The sequence below is a fragment of the Rissa tridactyla genome, chromosome 4, assembly GCF_028500815.1.
Source record: "Rissa tridactyla isolate bRisTri1 chromosome 4, bRisTri1.patW.cur.20221130, whole genome shotgun sequence".
Classification (NCBI taxonomy): domain Eukaryota; kingdom Metazoa; phylum Chordata; class Aves; order Charadriiformes; family Laridae; genus Rissa; species Rissa tridactyla.
This window is the reverse complement of record NC_071469.1, coordinates 66,415,530-66,435,614: the sequence shown is the minus strand read 5'-3', so window position 1 is coordinate 66,435,614 and position 20,085 is coordinate 66,415,530. Positions and strand designations below refer to the sequence as shown.

Sequence of the window (20,085 nt, the reverse complement as noted above, 5' to 3'; positions counted from 1 at the left end):
TCTTAAAGTTGTAGAACATAATTGGGCTGGATCTGCAATAACTCTCAGCGCTGCTGCTGGCCTCTTGAAACAGCCATCTCATCACTGCACACAGCCACGTGTCTCCTTACGTTTACATACGCAGTGCACAGCTTTTTATGGTGCGCCAGGGGCGGCCGGGGTAAAAAAGCAGCCCCAGGCAGCCAGGAATTGAAACACAGAGGGCTTGCAGTGAAGGTGAAGTGTGTGCAATGGGGGGGAAAAATGATTTCTCAAATGAACCTCGCCTTGCAAGCGTGGGCAGGGCGTTTAAGCAGGTTATGGCAGCAGGGAGAGCTAGTCCTGTGCCCATGGCGGCCCTGTCCCCTCTCATGTGGGGCTCTGTGGCATCCCCCTGCACACGGCTGCGTGTCATGCCTAAGTGCATCCCTACACTTGTGCAATGCATAAATGCAGCCCTATACTTCGATGAGTTTGTGCACGCGCATCTTACTGGTCCTGCCAGACAGATGGACAAAGAACTGTGCAACAAGAAGGAAAGGGGAAAGATGCATCTTCGCTGCACTTGGACAGGTAGCTGTGCACAGCCCTGCACTGTGTCTCTGCAGTCCTACCCTAACTAGCTGAAACAAATCTCTCTGAGCACTGTCAGCCTGATGCCGTTGACTACTCCTCCAGGAGAGCAGCTTTGAAGCTGAGCAGCCTCTGTGTGTGCCCAGGAGCTCCCAGCTGCCTCTTCATGAGATAGCCATCAGAAGGAGCCTTCAAGAACAGGTAAATGTCTTTACTGAACACACTTTTGCTTTCTCTCTTCCAGGCTTTTTCTGCTGTGTGGTGGGTTTGGATTGGGTTTTTTCTCCTCTTACTGGTAGCCTGCTTCATAGAATCATAGAACCATAAAATCATAGAGTATCTGACGTTGGAAGGGAACCATAATGATCATCGAGTCCAACTTCCTGTTCCTTGCAGGACTGCCTAAAACTAAACCATATGACTAAGAGCATCATCCAGATGCTCCTTGAACTCTGGCAGGCTTGGTGCCGTGACCACTTCCCTGGGGAGCCTGTTCCAGTTACCAACCATCCTCTCAGTGAAGAACCTTTTCCTAGTGTCCAATCTGTCCACTTGTCACATTCTCTCTGCACTGACTTTGGAAGGTGGTGCTTTCTCTTCTTCTAGCTCTATGCAGTTTGAGTCCTGGCAACTCTTCTCTACCTGGCCCCGCAAAGGCACCTCAAACCTCTTGCTTGGGAAATTCAGGAAATTCAGGTTTTTCCTGCCTACTTCCCTCCTCACCTCCCTTTTTCACTCTGGCAGGGCTTTCATATGTTCGCTTCCAGTATCTCAGCTCAGCTTGGCCCATAGGCACAAGAGCTTCCCATCATGTGAGCTGCAGATATGCACGGTGACCTTCAAACAAAGATGTGATGAATCCTCCAGTCTGTGTCTCCCTGTTTGGGAGGCTTTGAGGGGGGCAGACACTGAACAGGCACTGGGCTTTCAGCCAGCCTGCACTTGACCATGTTAAGCAGTGGAAGGCAAACGTCTTGATGGATCACAACTCTTGCTGCGGGAAGGTGCTGCTTTTCCCAGAAAAATTATGTCTGCTGCTGAATAGTGCAAAATAATCTTGTCTGACAGTATGTGTTGTCCTGGGTCCACCCCATGAGATTGGCCCGTGGTGGTTATCGATCCTACAGAGCACAGGCAATCAGGAGGGAGGCAACAGAGCTGGAGAGTCATTGCTTGGAAAACTAGACAAGACCACATGGTGGGGCAGGAGTAGGGAATTGGGGAATAGCCATTTGCTTCCATTCTTCCCCAGACTCCCAAGCAATGCCCTAAATTCTTGGAGGATGGGCAGAGGCAGGAGTACGAAGTAGGCAGATTAGCTTTTCTGGCTCTGCCTGGTTCACGACACAAAATCCAGGTCTGGAGGCACCTCGATGCCCTTTCCTTAGAGGAGACACTGTCTTACCCAAAGCCACACATAACTCCTCATGAGTTCAGAAGGACTTTTGGCATCTCCTGAAATGGCAAAACAGAGCCATTGCCTGTCCCTGCTGCTGTACCCTGTCATGCATGTCACTGTCTCTGTTCAGTCCCTCAGTTCAGTCCCCCAGAAATCCCCCTCTCAGTGACACACCATCAGCCTCGTCTGCACATGTCTGCATCAATTCAAATGCTCATGTCGTGTCACTCATCCCCAAATCTTCTGAGATCTCTCCCTGCCTTTCTCAAACATGACAAATGTGCAAGTGGCAAGACCACCTCCAGCTTCCCATGCTGCTTCCCTGCAGAAAATCCCCTCTCAGGCAAGAAGGCAAACCTGTGCAGTAAAGCTCTTTCCAGCTCATTGGTGGCCTTCAGGACAGGCAAAATTTCTCTATCAGATGAAGAAGTAAAAGCTATCAAGCACTGTGGGTGCAGAAACGATCTTTTATGTGGGGAGGTACAGACCGCAGTTGCAGGCAAGTGTAGCAGCTGTATTGGGTTGGGTGAAAAGCAGAGCTGTAAAAAAGTATACCTTGATTTACCTCCAGCCGTAGCCAGCAGCAGATGCCTAGGGTAAAATGGCAGGACAAAACTCGCATATAGTGATAACTCTCCGATAGACTCTTTCACTGCTCTGCAATGCAGAGTTCACAGGTCAAAGTTGGTATCTTTGTTTTTAACAGACCTTGAGGGGCTTTTCTTCTGTGAATATGGCTCAAATGTTGCTTAAGCAAAGGAAACATCCAGCCCTCACTGTGCCCTGGGGTGAGGAGCACCGCGGTTAAACCCATAATGTGTGATGAAGCACCTCTCTTTTTTTGTGGCCATTTGTTGCTGCAGTTGTTATCTGCCACTGATCATTTCAATTTCATGGGCTGACCCTCAGCTTTTGCAGTCTGTGGCGTAGTGAGTAAAACCTACCCATTCACCTCCCTTGGGTCATTCATGAGCTTCGGTTTCTCCTTTTTCTCATTTTCGGGGGTTAACAGGGTCGTCTCTGTTTCCTGGTGCTGAGCAGCTTCTGTATCCCCAAATCTGTTGGTCACCCTCCTCTGTGCCATATCTGGTTCGCTGTCATCTTGCTGAGATGGTGAAAGGCAAACAAATACAATATTCGATATGGAGGCCTGTCATAGTCTTATGTAGCTGTCTAGCGATGATTTCTGGCTTATTCTCTATTCCTGATCAAACATTTCTCAGTTCTCCTTGCCAGGGTTTTTCTCACAGCTACCAACCTTGATGCTGTTGTTTCCATTGTGCCATCTGCTGTAGCTTCCCGATTCCCTTTGCAATATCTCTTACACATTAGTTTAGTGCTTTATCTTTGCAGCAGAGCTTTCCCCCACAGTCAGTTCCCTGAAATCAGCTGCAGAGTGGTAGCTCTTAGCTGGAATAGGCAACTAGATCAGTTTAGGTGACGTGCCCGTCTCCAAGCATCATGGGCAAATGGTCTAGGAGATACATAGCCAAAGTCTTGGTAGTGTCAATGTGAAATCCCTAGAGCACTGGGTTAACTGCCTGAAAAGTCAACTGTGTGCATTGTCAAAAGGCTTTGCAGAAAATTAGTTGAAGATGTAGACAAATGGACAATACCATAACTAATAGGAGGTTATGTTGGCTCCTGTAGAACTAACTGAAAATGTTGCCAGCTGGCTACAAGAAAGGAAAAGTAATACTGAATAATTTATTTTTAAATAAAACACACATATGTTGCAAAGTGACTGGATTAAAGCTGTGGAGACTTTTGGAATTCTGCGGAATCCGTGTGAAATTCAAAATGTGTAGTGTGCTGAGTTGAAGATCAGGCTGTTTCCAACTTTGATACTTCCTAGTTCTCCCTCACCTGCCTTCGAGTGGCCCTGGGCAGTTTAAGCTGTGTTATCAGATGTGTGCTGGACATGTCTGATGAATGCCAAGATCTCACGGTTTGTGCAGACAGCTACTGCTCTGATCTGAATCACTGCAGACTTTGAACAGACTGTGTTTAAGCTGAAAGTGGGTGGTCTGAGTTGTCTGCAGACAGTCTAACTTGAGAGGGATCTTACTCCTGGAGCATATCTAAAGCCACATATCAAAAGTTACTTTGATTCTTATCAATATTCTGGAGGCAAAACTTCAAAATATGCCATTAAAACAAAGAGGCATGACTGATCTTTTTAAGAACTCTTGGGAATTTATTGTTCTGTTGAAGTCAAACAACCTAGGAACAGAAAATATATTTTCTAAGTAGATATCTAGGTTAAAGCAACTTCCTCTGTAAAAACAACCCTTTGGAAAGCCTATTTCTTCAGACCTTCCTGACACTGTTCCGGTTGCACTAAGAGCCTCCTTAAAGCAGATCTCACAGCGCAGTTGAAAATGACCTCCAGCAAGAGACAATTTCTTCAGTAAACAGCCAGCAAACACCCTATTAAAGAAAGTATCCTCGTTCCTTAAACAACACACATGCTAAAATAATGGGCTTATGCTGTTTCTTGACGATGTACATTCTGAGCCCAAGGGGATTTTCCAGAAAGAAGGGAGGGCATGGATGGTCAGAGGGTAGATATGCAGCTATGTACATTCACTAAGATCGCTGTTATTTTATGCTCATTTGTATTAGATGAAGATAATATAACTTCCTGCCCCACCTACGTCAAAGATTCATGTTGTGTTTGTAGTACTATGTTGCTTGAAAATCTCTATGAAAAAGGATAGTTTTATTATACAAGGAAGGGCAAGAAAAGGGAAAACTTTGCTGAGAGTTCCGTGCTCTCCTTAACTCTTACTTCTTTTGCTCAGGTCAAATTAATACATTATTTAAAATCGGAAATCTCTCGATGAAAATTCAAGAGCCAGTAGGTTAAAGACACTAGTATCTAACTTTTTGTTTGTCTGTTTCGTTGCAATGAGGGGCATAATTGATGGCGGTAGAAAAAAAATCCCTACAGCCCCTCCCAGAACTCACCACTTGCGTTTCAAAATCCCAGGGCATAGACTGGACATTCACATCCCTTTCCGCATCAGTCTTAAAATATTGGTGGGCCAGAGTCTCCACAACTGCTTTGGAAAGCAACAACTGCCTGATTTCAGCTGTATCATTTGGTATTTATATATGCGTGGCAGAGGGCAAAATGTGATTTAGTTCACTTTTCAACCCTGTGTATGCTTTTAAGACAGAATACTTAAATGATTTTAAGCAGTCTTGTGTCGGAGACAGGCTTCTTAAAAAGAATTACTCTCCTTGTGTAATTACTCATAACAAAGCATAATGTAATTTTGCAAACAGCAAGCACTTTGTTTTTTTCCAATTTCACATTAATTTTATTGGCCCCAAATCCAGGGCTGTATTTTTGTATTTGGGCTCTTACCAGGAGTAGAATATCTCCTGTAAAAATGTTCTTAATTTGCTGGCATTATAAGCGTTTCCTCCTCCATATTTTTGCTGTGAAAGAGTTAGTAGATTTATATAAGCCAAACACACTTTCCTAGTGATAAGTTTCTGGTGATAGTATTTCCTAGAGGGTGCAAGCTTGTCTATGGTTTACACTGTTTTCTGCCAGTGGGGAAAAGCATATACATCTGTGTCAGTTGACTTATACAAAGAACAGCTGTTTTAGCCCCTGTAGAGATATTTTCCCCTTGAAGAAGATTGTTTGGTCTTGTCTTTACTGCTAAATTTTTTAAATCTTTTTTTTTCAACCCCAGGGGAACCAGTGCTCATCCAATATCCTGAGGTAAAAACACAAACAAGGCAGTAAAACTAAAGCACCCTGTGGGATAAATTTGCAGAGGTCAGCTTCAAGAGGGAGCACAACACTGACCTTGGTGAGTTTACCCACAGTAAAACTCAAGTCCTCTGTCTTGGATGTGTTGTTTACCTCAAGAGAGCTGCTGGCTGTTAGTTACCTTCCAGTGAAAAGAAATATTACTGTTTTTCAGTAGCGAAGAAAACTCTTTTGAGATGTGACAAAACCTCAGCGTCTGGATGTATTGTCAGAATTTAAAATAAAGTGGGTATTCTGCTGCCTTTAACTCCTGAGAGCAGCTTCAGCAGAAACATATTTGGGAGGGCGTGTGCTGGCTGAGCAAGCCCTCCCTGGCCAAATCTGCTGCTTCCCTGCCCCGCTTTGCCACGCTGCCTTGGGCAAGTTCACAGGTGGACCTGAACCTGGAGGTCTTTAAGTCCACTGACAGACTACTGAATTCTCATGTATCCAGAAGCACATATCTGCTAAAATGAGTCAGTCTGGAGGGTGTTGTTTTGGTAGTAGGATGAGAGTTATAGAGGAGCTAGACATTTAGACATCTAAAGGTGTCCTTTGGGCTTGCAAAAAGAGCTGCAAGACTTAGGCAGGCTTCACCCGGGTCAAACTTAGAACGGTTCTTCTGCAAACAAAGCAGAGAATAGCCACATTCTTTTTTTTATTTTTTTCCTGGCCGGGGGTTTGGAAGAAGTGCCACTGACAATGGTTTTGCGTTATTTTGAGTGGCTTCATTTTAAAGCATGCGTGCTTTCCTTTGAATTCAGTGGGATGGGACAGGGTCAGTGGGACCCACGCTGAGCCGCTGATGGGACTGTTAGCACATCTGCAAGTGCTGGCTGCGGTGCTCAGAGGCAGGATGGAAAGCAAGTGCCGATGGAGATTACTTTAAACAAAAAGTAGAGTGGATATAGGCCAGAAACCACACTGCAAAGGTCCTTGGGGAGCAGTAATAATTCCTCTTACTGGCCAAAGGCTACTTCCTGCTGGTCTGTGCAAACAAACCCGCTGCACTAACGGGGTCGTCAGGCATCTGAGGAGACGTGGGATTTGGCAGTGGTCGCGCTGTGCTCATGAGCAGGTCTAGAAAGGCGACCTGTCCTCTGCCAACAGGGGTTTACACCACCCCTGGCTGCTCTTTTTGCAAATCCCCAGTGGGGCTGCAGGTCTCAGCACCACACCCAGGAATTAGAAACTGGGCTGAACCCCAAGGTATTTGTCTCTGACATTAAGCCTGATGGGAAGACAGGCTCTTAGCCATGGAAGAGATCTCTCCTTCCTGGCTGCTCTCTCTGCCAGTGTAGAAATCAAGAAGTGTTCAGCTGTTGCAGTTTGCAATGCTAATATTTCAAGCCTGAGGAATTTTTTCCTGAAAAAAATGAACTTTTTAAAAATGAACCTTTGAAAGAATGAGATTTTTCAAATTATATTGGTTGCTTCCTATAAATCTGGCCTGGAAAGTGAAACTGTTCCCCAAGGGAGCTGAGTATTTGAGATGGTCGTGACCTCTCCCCTTGTGTAATGTGCCTGTAAGAAGGGCTTTCACCAGGTGTTGTTTGTTTAAATAGATTTCTGGTGACGGCATGGTTACGTATGACCTTTGGGGTCGGGGTTGATAAAGAAAGGAGCAATTAAAACAAAACCCTGAAAGCAGACATGGAGACCCATCAGGAAACCAGGGATGCAGATGAAAGAGCATTGGCCCCACAACTCTGAAAAAAGCCAAGGAAAAGAGTCCTGTGGGATGCAAAATGTCAAAGAGACTGGTAGTTCTAGGAAAAGAGATGTGTGAGACAGCCCTGGGATTTCAGCTGCATGTTTTTGGTAAAAGTACAGTTTTGTCAGTATACCTGCCTACATTGCCAGTTTTGTTGTCTTAACAGAAACAAGCCAAAGAACTTAAGTATGATAAAATCAGAAAGGGCTATAGTGATTTATTGATGATTTTGAGGTGGGGAGGTTCAACAGACGGGAAGCTGGCAGAGGGCAGGCTATGTGCACAAGGTCACCTGGGAAATCTGTGGTAGAGAGGCTGCTCATGGATGTCTTGAGCTCCAAGTGAATGTCCTAATTGCTAGAACATCCTTTTGCTCTGACAAGAGGCCTCGAGTCTCTGTTCCTTCTGTACTGGGGCTGCTACAGGAGCCAAACAGTTCAGCTTCATCCACTACTTATTACATTTTATTTAGTTTACGAGGTTCGCTCTCTTATTATGGGGTGAATCATCCTTGAGGTCTAAGTATGTCCCCTGGGATTTCAGTTCAGACCTTTCCTCTCCTAAGTATCATTCCTCACTTAGTCATGAGCCCAGGGTACTAACCCCCTTCTGGGGGTTTGGTGGGTGTTGAGCTTGTGAAAAGCGTTTGCATTGAAGACTAGGGCATCAACTGATGAAAAGTGGCTCAGAAACTCCTGTGGCTCATAATTCTTCTCTCCTCCATGTCCTGGTGTATTGGGTTTGTGTGGCAAGGTTTTGGTAGTGGGGGTGCTACAGGTGTGTCTTCTGTGAGAAGCTGCTAGAAGTTTCCCCTGTGTCTGACAGAGCTAATGCCAGACAGCTCCAAGACAGACCTGCTGTTGGCCAAGGCCAAGCCCATCACCGACAGTGATAGCACCTCTGGGATAATGTATTTAAGAAGGAGAAAAAAGAAACTGCAGAACCGCAGCTGAAGGGAGGAGTGAGAACATGTGAGAGGAACAACCCTGCAGACACCAAGGTCATTGAAGGAGGGGGAGGAGGTGCTCCAGGCACTGGAACAGAGGTTCCCCTGCTTCTGTGGTGAAGACCATGGTGAGGCAGGCTGTCCCTTTTGGAGGTTAACAGTGGAGCAGCTATCCATCTGCAGCCTGTGGGGGACCCCATGCTGGAGCACATGGATGCCTGAAGGAGGCTGTGACCCTGTGGGAAACCCTTGCTGGAGCAGGCTCCCGGCAGGACCTGCGGACCCATGGGAAGAGGAGCCCCTCCTGGAGCAGGTTTGCTGGCAGGACTTGTGACCCCGTGGGGGACTCACACTGGGGCAAGTCTGTTCCTGAAGGACTACACCCCACGGAAGGCAACCTTGCTGGAGCAGTTAGTGAAGAACTGCAGCCCATGGTAAGGACTCACATAGGAGAAGTTCATGGAGGACTGTCTCCCATGGGAGGGACCCCACGCTGGAGCAGGGGAAGAGTGTGAGGAGTCCTCCCCCTACCGAGGAAGGAGTGGCAGAGATGTGCAATGAACTGACCGCAACCCCTATTCCCTATCCCGCAGTGCCACTCAAGGGCAGGAGGTAGAGAAATTGGGAGTGAAGTTGAGCCCAGGAAGAAGGGAGGGGTGAGGAGAAGGTGTTTTAAGATTTGGTTTTATTTCTCATTATCCTACACTGATTTGATTGCTAATAAATTAAATTAATGTCATAGAATCATAGAATATGTTGGGTGGGAAGGGACCTTTAAAGGTCATCTAGTCCAACCCCCCTGCAGTGAGCAGGGACATCTTCAACTAGGTCAGATTGCTCAGAGCCTCATCAAGACTGGCCTTGAATGTCTCCAGGGATGGGGCCTCCACCACCTCTCTGGGCAACCTGCTCCAGTGTCTCACCACCCTCATTGTGAAGAACTTCTTCCTAATGTCTGATCTAAACCTGCCCTGCTCTAGTTTAAAGCCATTGCCCCTCGTCCTATTGCTACATGCCCTTGCAAACAGCCCCTCCCCAGCTTTCTTGTAGGCCCCCTTCAGGTACTGGAAGGCCACTATAAGGTCTCCCTGGAGCCTTCTCTTCTCCAGGCTGAACAAGCCCAACTCTCTCAGCCTGTGTCCCCATGTGAGTCTGTTTTGCCTGTGATGGTAATTGCTGAGTCATCTCCCTGTCCTTATCTTGACACAGGAGTCTTCTGTCATAATTTTCTCTCCTTTACCTGCTGAGGAGGGGGAGTGATAGAGTGGCTTTGGTGGGCACCTGGGGCCCAGCCAGGGTCAACCCACCACAGCTGGCTGGGTGGGAGATAAGGGTGAGCTGATCTGACAGCCAGCCAGGGGCTTTTGGGAACAGATAGAGACCTTCCTCCTCTTTTTCTCTGCAGAGGTGCTTGGTTGGGTTTCCCTCCTTTTTCTGTGGGTTATGAATTTTTCTTTGTCTGTTCAGTGAGAAACAAATCAGTAGGAGCATTATCTTTGAGGCATCTACCCCTTTTTTGAATGTGGTTAAAATTGGCAAGCTAGTTCAAAAGTTTGAGGGTGGAGAGGAACCAACAGGCTGTATCCTCATATAAACCTTGCTTCCTGAGGTAAAAACATATCCTAGGCCATCTGCACAAACTTAACTTTCTCTTGCTGTGTATCAGGCAGCTAATTGCTTGCGGCAGGTAACGAACTCATCTGTTTGTGGCTTGCCCTGACTATGTCGAAGGGAATCCTGCTTTGCTCTACATCTCTTCTTGCCACCACCCTCACCACCGCCCACCCTAATCTGCTCTGCCTTCCAGGGTCTTGGAGGTTTGAGATGTCCTTTGATCCAAGGCTTAGCTCTGCGAAGAATAACTCACTCCACCTGGGATGTGTCCAGCCATTTTTATCTTCATGCCTTTGAAGCTGCCTATCTGCAGCGCACTTCTCTGTACTGTTGTTTTTACTCCTCCAAGTCCTTTTAATGGCCTTTGCCTCCACCCCAGGCATTTGGCAACACAAAACCAAACAGGGAAGTAGAGTCGCCCCTAATGTTAATAAGATATTGACCCTCCGTCCCATGGGATGGAGGCGCTGGAGGAGGACTTGCTGGCTGTGATGAGGGTTGCTCTCATTTTCCCAGTGTCCCAGCAGCTTTTTCCCACAAGGTGAATTGCTGCAGTGTGCCATGACCCCAGGGCTAAGAGCAGCATGGTGATACAAAAGTAATACAGCTATCATGCTGATTGGAAATGAGCCCAGGTGAAAATCTCTGCTTCAAATAGCTCTGAGCTTTGGAAAGAAGTTTTAACTCCGGAACAAGAGCTGATTAGTAAGAGGCGTTTTTTTTCTCAAATGCATTTATTCTCTCTGCTCATCGCCAGGGTACCTGGGCCTCTAGCAGTGATTAAAAAAAACAATACCTGCCAAATGTTGAGGTATTCAAAAGCTGATCAGGAGGATGTGAATGTTGAACCCCAGTATTTCATTATCCACCCAACAACAGTACCAGGAATGTCTTTGCAGAAGGACAGTCATTATAGAGGATTACAGATCATTTTGAGGCCTAGGTGAAATCTCAAAGTGGGTGATGTTTAGCTGGGAATAAGCAAATGAATTCTTCATTCAATTTGGCCTTTGTTCAGGACAAGTGGTTGTGTTTCCCCTCCCTGACCTCACTTACTGAAAATGTACATTTACCTAAAGCTGTAGGGAGTTCATTAGAGTTGTCTGTCTCTGGGTGACTAAAGATTAAGGTGTGCATACATTAGCCAAACCAAAATATACCAGGCCAAGGAGAGAAAATAAATCAGGCTGTATTCACTACAGCCGAGTACAATTGTGTACTGCCACACACCAGTGAATATGGCCCTGGATCTCTCGCATCTGACTCTGCACAGAAATAATTCAGGAATGAATATGGGATCTATTTGTATGTCAGCCTGTGGGACTCTTAGCGTGACTCCCTGCAGAGGTTACTTGGAACGGTGCCCCACTGAGATTCCCATTGAGATACATATAGACCATTGTGTATTGCACATTAATGCAGAGTAATTATGTCGTACTGGAAACCTTTAAAGTCAGCATTCATCATTCAGAAATTGTCTTAAACCAGTTTGTGCTGCTCTTGTGCTTGAAAGTGAATTGTGCGAAATTGGCAGCCATAACCACCACTGCAACAGAGCGTATAAAAGCCCTTTCATTGTGGAGTTAGTGGTTTTACTGTAACTTCCCTGTCTCATCAATGAGCACCATAATTCACTGCAAACATCTATAAATCCTGGAATATCATGAGCCTTTGGCTTGCTGAGCGTGAGTGACTTCAGCCTGAGCTGTGGTGGAATCATTGTTCCACATCCCAAAAGTAGCATCAGCAGGCAGACAGCAAGCCTGGACAGGGAATCCCATGAAAGTTGGTCCAGATTGCACTTTCCAGGTGGTACGTCTGCACTTACTGGAATGGAAGAGGGCGGTAGGAGGAGTGTCATCATCTGCAGCAGCTCTTTAATTGAGCTAATACAGAGGCTAACAGGCATTTTCAAATATCATGCTGGGTGAATTCTCTGGGCCTCTGTCACAGCTGCAACATGAGAGAGATGATAAAGACTATCTGTCTCGTCAGTTCTGTGGCCTTTTGGGCTCTTCCTGAGTTTGTGGCAGGATTACAGTATGCAAAGAGCCAGCCTCCAGCCTCGTGCACCAAATTAGGTGGTAAAAATAATTGTGAAGCAATTTGTGGCTCAGTTTCATTATGGTGTTTTTTCTTGCTTTAGGAGCTGCGGTGTGCTGCAGACACACGAGGATAGTGTTAAGGCTCCTTTGGAAAAAGGGTAGAAATAAAGAACTTCGAAGATTTTGGTTGAAGATCTTCCAGCTCAATCAGGTTTGAAATCTAATTCTGTATTATTTCAATGTCCGGCACACCAATGAAGAAATATCCATCCAGGTTGCTAGTGGCGGGAAGGAGTGAAATGAAGGTAAAACCCTTTGAAACTTACAGAGAAAACACCGTTTCCACTAAATTCAGTGCTAAAACCTTCACAGATTTCATTATAGACAGATTTTCACCAGGCTCCGATTTTAGCGGAGCTGTTCCCATGCTTACAACAAGCATCTTAATAAGCTTTTGCAAACTTGGAGCCTTAACTCATGGTCCCAGCTGCCACAGGTGGGAAGGATATATTAGTTCAGCTTTTTGCCATGTGGCAGATTGCCCTCTACATGACATTGATTGCTCTTTGCCTAGCTTAACAAGGGTTTGCGTTCAGCAGCCGAATATAACCATGTAAACAGAATTTCTGTTTATTGTTAAAATGTTTTCATCTTAACAGGAGGATTTCTGGAATGTGTCTGACGGCAGCATGACATGGGCATTAGGGGCGAGTACAAAAGTCTGGAGTGCTGAGCTGTGGTTTCCTCTGCAGCTACCCCACGCCCAGCTCTGCGATCAGCTGCAGCTCATGTAGAATTTAATTTCAGATTAAGGAGCCTAAGGCAGCAAGGACTTTTCATTATAAACGAGGGCAAAGCATGCCGGTTATGCTGCCTGTCTGCACGTGCTTTGTGTGTGTGAACACACGAGCATAACCGGTGATCCACCGTGATCGGAAATGGTGAGCAGCTGGGACATGTCCAGAGCACATGAATGACTCCTGGCGCGAGGGTGAGCTGTCAGACGTGTTACTGCTTTCCCGCAGCAGGGGTGGCACGGAAATGGCATCAATAACACCCTCTTCCTAAAATAATCCCTTGCCAGCCGTCCACACTACCCCCTGCAGCTACTGCCATGACATGCTGTGCAAGGAAGAAGACAGTCCAGCCTTTGGGGTGCCAGCTTGCACTTTAGGATGCTGTCACCTTTGGCCAAGTCTCTGGCAATCAGCATCCTCTCTGGTCCTCTCCACCCCAGGAGCTTGTTGCGTGTGTTTTGTGTGGGGAGAGGGCTTCAGGGCAGGGGGATGTCCATCTAGAGAGGGACTTTCTCCATTAACCATCTCTCAGGCGCCCACATGTCTTGCAGGAGCTGTGCTGGAGAAAGCTGGGCTCAACGCAAGACACCCTCCGTCCAAAAAAAACCAACCTCAAACTACTGCTGATCATTTTTAATTGGGCAGCACCTCGTCAGCTAAATTAACTGGTGCTCAGCTGGTTCATCCTGCCTGAACACTTCCCCACCCCAAGCCCCAGATTAGGGTCCACCAGATCTCACCTGAATCTAATTAGCGCTGGAAGAAAATGAAGGAAATACATTTGAGAAGCTGTCTCAGAAACTGGCATTTTTCAAAGGCCCTTTTGCCTACGGGTGTTGTTCAATGAAGAAAGCTGCCATGCTGGAAGAGCAGGCCGTGTGTCAGGGGACACATCTGCAGCGTGTCCCTGCTCTCAGCATCACAGCTAGTGGTTCCTATAGCCCTCAGCAGTTTTTCTGCGGCGGCGGCAGGGACATGCATGCCACAGGCGTCCCGTGCACTGACTGGCCTTGGCTTTATTTATTTATTTTTCAGTAAGTGCATCTGAGCTAGGAAAGTTACTGCTTTGGCTGCTTTGCTCTTTATCCGTGAGCGTTTTCTTTGCCTTCAGGCAGCCACATGCATGTGGGGCACAAGGGCCTCAGTAAGGAGCGAAAAGCACTGGTATTTTTTTTCCATTCCATCCTGCACATTTCCAAGGGGAGACCGCTCTCCTCTACAAAGGTTCAATGCAGCTCTTATGCACTGGGTCCACAAAAAAGCAGTAAATACGGCACAGAAGCATGCTTTGTGTGCTCTCCTGCCCAAGAGAAGTGTTGTAGAGCAACTAGAGTTTCAAAGCTTCCTCCGATAGGACGTTTCATTCCCTGCGGGATTTTGGGCACCACGAAGCCTAGCTAACTCAGCAAATGTATTTACTTTTGTGAACTGGAGAGCCACAAGGCAGGAATTCACAGCAACCCCAACTTCTTAGCACAGAACCAATAACATTATGAGCACCTCAGGGCAGCTCAGAACAAGGGCTTCTTTTGTAGGCGGGAAAGTGTAATACAAAGTGATTCTCGGCCACAGGAAAAGGGAAAATCGCCCAGGTAAACGTGCAGTGGGAACGGCAAACTGGATTCTTTCTGAAAAGTTTAATAATTCTATGTTATTTTGTGAAAGCTTTCCGGTATTATGAGTAATAACCCCCTCCCCCATCCCTACATGTTAAAGTAATTAGATTGCAAAATGCAATGGCTGTAGATGTATCTATGGCTTTTGTTATTTAGCGAGGGTGGGGTTTTTTTGTTTGTTTCTCTACTCCCATGATGAGTCTAATTGAAATCCAAATGAAATAAAGAGGATAAAATAAATGGTGACAAGATGGGTGCTCCCTCTGGATCTGTGGCCCCCCTGACTCCCACAATTTGTTCAGTGACTTCTAGGAAATGTAAAGCCAAATTAGAAAAGTCTTAATATGCCAAGATGCTGCAATAGATGTTTAGCTGTTCCTGAGGAACTGGTTCTCTAGATCAGTTCTTTAAGTGTGAGGATTTTCCCTTCTAGCCAGCCTCACACAGTGGCATTTCTAATTGAAATTATACAGGCATCACCCCTGCAAGGGAAAGAAAAAGAAAATCTACCATTCCCCAAATAAAAGGTGTTAGCATATTGCCTTGTCAGACTGGAAGGAAATTCCAGCTTATCAGATAAATAGCGATGTTAGGCTATTTTCTGAAGATTAAGCAACACCAGTGCTACCTTGAATTTAATTAAAGATGCATGTAATTGCTTTATATTTTTTCTAGCTGTTTGACCAGAAAGGAGTTTGGATGTAAAGTCAGGTGATTCCTAGAGAGCTGAGAGACACCGGCAAAAGTCCTGGCCCTGCTTCCATCCCCGCAGAGAGGGTAAAAGCAGAGGTCACGTCCCTGAAGGGACAGAGCTGAGCTATCAGGAGGGGGAGCTCTGAACACGCAACCCAGCTGCAAGCCTCCTCCGCTTGCTCTGAGATTTCTGCCCACGTCTTCAGTTCCCCCCGGTTTGTCTTGGCCTGTGCATTAGCATCCATCCCCATCTCACTTTGCTCTACGTACCTTCAGCAAAGAGCTTTGCATCACTACTGTCTGGTCAGGGAAATGAGACCCCCCTCTATCGCACTTTTGGGGTTCCCCAGGAGACAGTGCAGGGAGTGGGTTTGGTGCCTGGTGAGGCGTCCCTTTCCCTGTCACAGCACAAACTTTCGGTTCCTGTGGCCCTCTCTGTGTTTATGGTGTGCTGGGGAAGTCTTTCATGAGCAGTTGTTCTTGATAGAAGTTTTTAACAATTGCACCTGTAATGCTGCACAGGGTGTGTCTTGCAGAATGCTTTTGACGAAATAAATGAAATCCAGCTATTTAATTAACATTAAAAGACTGCAATGCATATAAGAGTATTTTTTTAAGTGCATGTCATAAAGGGATACTACAGAACAAGCAGCTGCTGAGGACTAGCTGTCAGCTGCTGGGATCCAGCTGATCAATAGATATCAATCTTCATGACAGACAAGAACAGGGCAGAAAATGATGAGTAGGGATTTTCACCATCATACTAATTCCTGTAGTGCTTGAAGGCTTCCCCGTGTCTTAACTAATTTAGCCTCATGACCTGCTGAGGTGCCAGGTGCTCTGAAGGGGACCAAAGGCACTGCCCAACATGCCACTTTGGTCTTGAAGCTTTTTCTTTGACTTAGATCCTTTTCAGTCTGATCCCCAGTGTTTGAGGAGGACACCGTAGCCCCGAGACCTTGTTTGCCTCTGCATCCGTGTTAGAGGAAAATGAGGCACTTTGGGGATTTTGTTTCCACTCCAGAAGTTTCTCTGATGGGGAGAACTTTCCCTTTCTGAAGCATTTTTGTTCTCTGCGGATTAAGCGCAGTCCCCGCCCCTTGTAAATTAGAGGTCTGTGCATTGAACAATGAACACTCCTAACCAAGATTCAATAAAAACTAAAAGAGATCACAGTGGAAGCAAAAGCAGCTGGAACTAGGAGGCTTTCTTGCGTCTCTAAATGCACTCTTCATGCTGAGGACTGTTGCAAAAGACAATGCTCTTTTTTTGGAAATCAACACCGGCATTTCTCTGCCTCTGGTTGCTGTCAAGAATATCCCTATTAGCACGTTGAGGCCAGTCCCAGCCCTTAGTTGTGGCTGGAAGTGCTGGACTCGGTGTAAGAGCCTGTGACCAGTGCTGGGGCTTACCTGGGCATCCAGTAGCAGTGATGGCTGTTCACAGGGTTGCAACTTCCCCTGGAAGCTTTTAAAAATCCGGTGTAAAATATTGTCAAAATACAAAGCAAAGAGGCTTATTTGGCATGAAGCATTGATTTCTCTCCCCACAGCTGGCTTTGTGTGGTAGTCTGAAATATTACTTGTAATATCATGAGATCAAAAGTGATCTTCAAATTGATGATGTCCCCTTAAAATTACTTTCAAAAATCCTTTTAACGTAGACGCCGTCATTTTAATACCACCCGCGGAGTTCAGCAAGTATCAGTGTCACTGTTCCCGCACAGCTGTAAAAAACCCTCTCCATCTGGACTTTAAAAGATCTGACTTTAAAAAGGCAAACCAGCAAACCCCTGATCATTAACCAGGAACCGTTTGCAACAGAGATTTATGAAATTAAAGAGCACTCATGTTAAATTGCTTCCATCCAATATGTATGACACAGTAGATTTGTTACACTTTGGGAAATCGTGATATTGCTTCTGCTATTACTTGGCAGAAATATAAAAATTCCTAATAAAAGAATACACACACATGAAAAATCAGCTTTTTGTGGCATTTCTCTTTGAAGTTGCTCTGGCTCTGTGCCAGCGAGTGGTCACAGACTAATCTGCAGCCACTGTACATGCTCCCTGTGTTGCTGGACCCCATCTGCTAACAGAGATGACTGGACTCATTGCCAAAATTTGAATCAACATCCTCCTCTCTCTCGTGCTACTATGATCGGTATGGCATTTTGCAGGCCCAAAAGGATTATTATTTTTTTTTGTAATTCTATTTCTTACTTTTCAGAAAATGCAAAATGTTGCTTTTTTAAGTGCAACAGGTGACTGTATTGAGAGAACTGCAGTTCAGCACCAAGGGATATTGTGTGTCTGTGAAGGGAAAACCACCTTCAAGCACCTTTTACAGCAGCAGTCCTACATCTCGTCCTCAGAGCCTGCTCTCTCTAGCTAATAGTTGTCCTTGTTTTGATAGCCACCTGCCTCTTTTTTTTGTGCAGGTTATCCAAGGCTCCAAAGCAGGAGCACTTATCCTAAATGCTCGTAGCATCAAAGACACGTGGATTATCTGAAGCATGAGTTGTGAGCACGAGAAATGGTTGCTTTAAATCAGACATGCAGAACCGTTGAGAAATGTGGAAAGGCCCTGTGAAGCCTTGCCTCCTCTTCGTCCTCCCACATCCCAATGCACGCGGGCCCTGCCTTCGTTGCAAAATTGCACAAATAGCCAGGAACCCAGATGACGTGAGGGAGGGGAGGGAGGGATGAGTCCACAAGAACATGAAGAAGAAAATGAGGAGTTGATTTTTCTCGATGTCCTCCACAGGCTGACCTTTGTCTTCATCTTCTACGGAGAGATGATCTTATTTATCATCTCCTTGCAAATTTCTTGTGAGATGCATGCAGAGAGGATGCCCAAGACTCAGATGGATGGATGGATGGATGGACAGACGGACGAACGGACAGACGGACGAACACAACTAGATATACAACATATCATCCCCTTTCTATTCTCCCACTTCCCCAATTCTTCTATACAAATATGTATGCCCCATCGTTTATCACTTCCTTCAATCCTGACAGCTGATGAGAAAGTGTTGTTTAGGACTCAAGGTGTTTCTTTAGTTTTCTAATCAAATAATTTAAATGTAAGAGTTGACACAATAGATGAAGAGCCACAAGTCCCACTGCTTTCTATTATGTGTGATTCTCCTTTGAGTAAATATATAATCACAGCCCTAAGTTGTAATGATTATGTAATATTTCTTGATAGGAACAATTGGAATCTATTGTGCAGGGAAGTAATTACAGCCTACTCTAGTTCCTTTGTTTATGAGTGGGTGGCATTTATGAGGAAAAAATTATGCATGCTCGAAAATCTTTATAAAATGTTGGGTTCTCAGGAAGTCTTGTACTTACTCAGATGTATGGGATTTTTAAAGGATAATAACTTCTCTTTGTTTTCTGCAATGCAAAAATGTTTATTCCATTAACGAAGACACGTTTATTTCTAAGGATGATAGAACATCAAGGCAAAGGTTTTCCTTACAAAAAAGGGAAAGTTTGTAAATTGAGACATTCAAATAGGCTCAGTGGGTGTGTGTACACATCCCCCTCACACACACAGAAGATACGAACTGCTTTTAAGCTGGCACCTTAAATATTGATTTTTATCCTGTAACAATTTCATGTTGGAGGGTTCTTTTTTGTAGCTAAATTGCTGAGAAAACATGACAGTGCAAAAATTGGCTTAAAGGAATAAATTAGCAGTAATAGCACAAAAGAAGGAATGTTAAGCAAACTGCTACAACACTGTCTAATTTGCTTTTCTGATCACATCAGTGAAGGTCTGGAAATAACATGACACATTAACGTTTATCAAGAAATGATAAAAGTTACCATCCTGTCAGATATTCAGTTGATTTATTAATTACCAGCAGAAACTTGAGATGGGATGTGTGTTAGTTCAACTACTTAACCCCTCACTGGAGAATGTTTTTAAAGGGATTTCCTGTAGAGGAATAAGAGATGTTTGGGAAATATTTTTGAAGGCTGAAAGCAAAAATGTTAAGTTTCAATTCCTGCCACAATCTTTATAAGTCTTTCATCAAGTGTTTAGGAGACTGGTAAGGGACGTAGGAAGTTGGCTGAAGAGGAGAAAAGATCATAAACCCACAAATACTTATCCTGGAGGCATGGGGTGGCTTTTCACACATAGCAAGCTCAGGGTCTCCTCTTACAGCACAGTGTACTGACTCAATCAGTCCGGAACCCGTGATGGTCACGCTGAATGACAAAATTAGTGTTGAGGAAGCTGGAACTGGTGTTTTCCATGTCAGAGGTGGCACTTGCATCATCTTCATGCCTGACAGTGTCTTTTCTCAGTAAAACTTAGTGTTGACTCCGGAGATTAGATGAGACATCTCCCAGCCTGGGACATGTCTGGTGACAGAGATTTCTTCAGGTCTGTGCTTTCTGCCTGGATTTCATTTGCTCAAATAAAAGAGCCCATCTTCAATGTTTTCCTAAACATTCCCTAAACATTCCTAAAACCTTTTCCTAAACCTTCCTTCTTTTTCTGTGGTATTACCCTTCTAGAGGATGCTTTTCCCCAGATCTGACCCAGTATACCTTTCTGAAGCAAATTGCATTTCTCAGGGTTTGGGAGATGCAAGAAGATGTATTTGGGGTCCCATGGTGGCAGCTCCTCCATCTCTATGGCCATTGTTGGGGTCAAAGCGAGAAGAGGCTGGGGGGGGCACCAGTGGCTAGTGTCTCATGTCCCTCTCTGCCATCCTGTGGTCTGAACTGAGGGCAGTCTTGCCAAAAACTTCTTCCAGGGGTTTGTGGGGGCATCACCTCAGAAAAGGGATTATTTGGTGCTAATCTTCAATTCCTAACCTCAATGTCAGTGACCGTAAAGCACAAGAATCCAGCTGGGTGTCTCTGTTATCCCTAATATTTAGTCACCAGCACCAGCTGAGAAACTAGCCCATGG

General features: G+C 45.4%; 1 long non-coding RNA gene across 1 annotated transcript; it reads left to right on the top strand.

Moving 5' to 3' along the window:
* The first annotated feature begins 662 nt into the window (after positions 1-662).
* On the top strand, positions 663-17,164 carry LOC128909682 (uncharacterized). Its single transcript, XR_008466460.1, has 5 exons — positions 663-753; positions 5,662-5,781; positions 8,260-8,814; positions 12,141-12,344; positions 12,699-17,164. It is a non-coding gene; the product is annotated as an uncharacterized LOC128909682 (long non-coding RNA).
* The last annotated feature ends 2,921 nt before the right edge of the window (positions 17,165-20,085 follow it).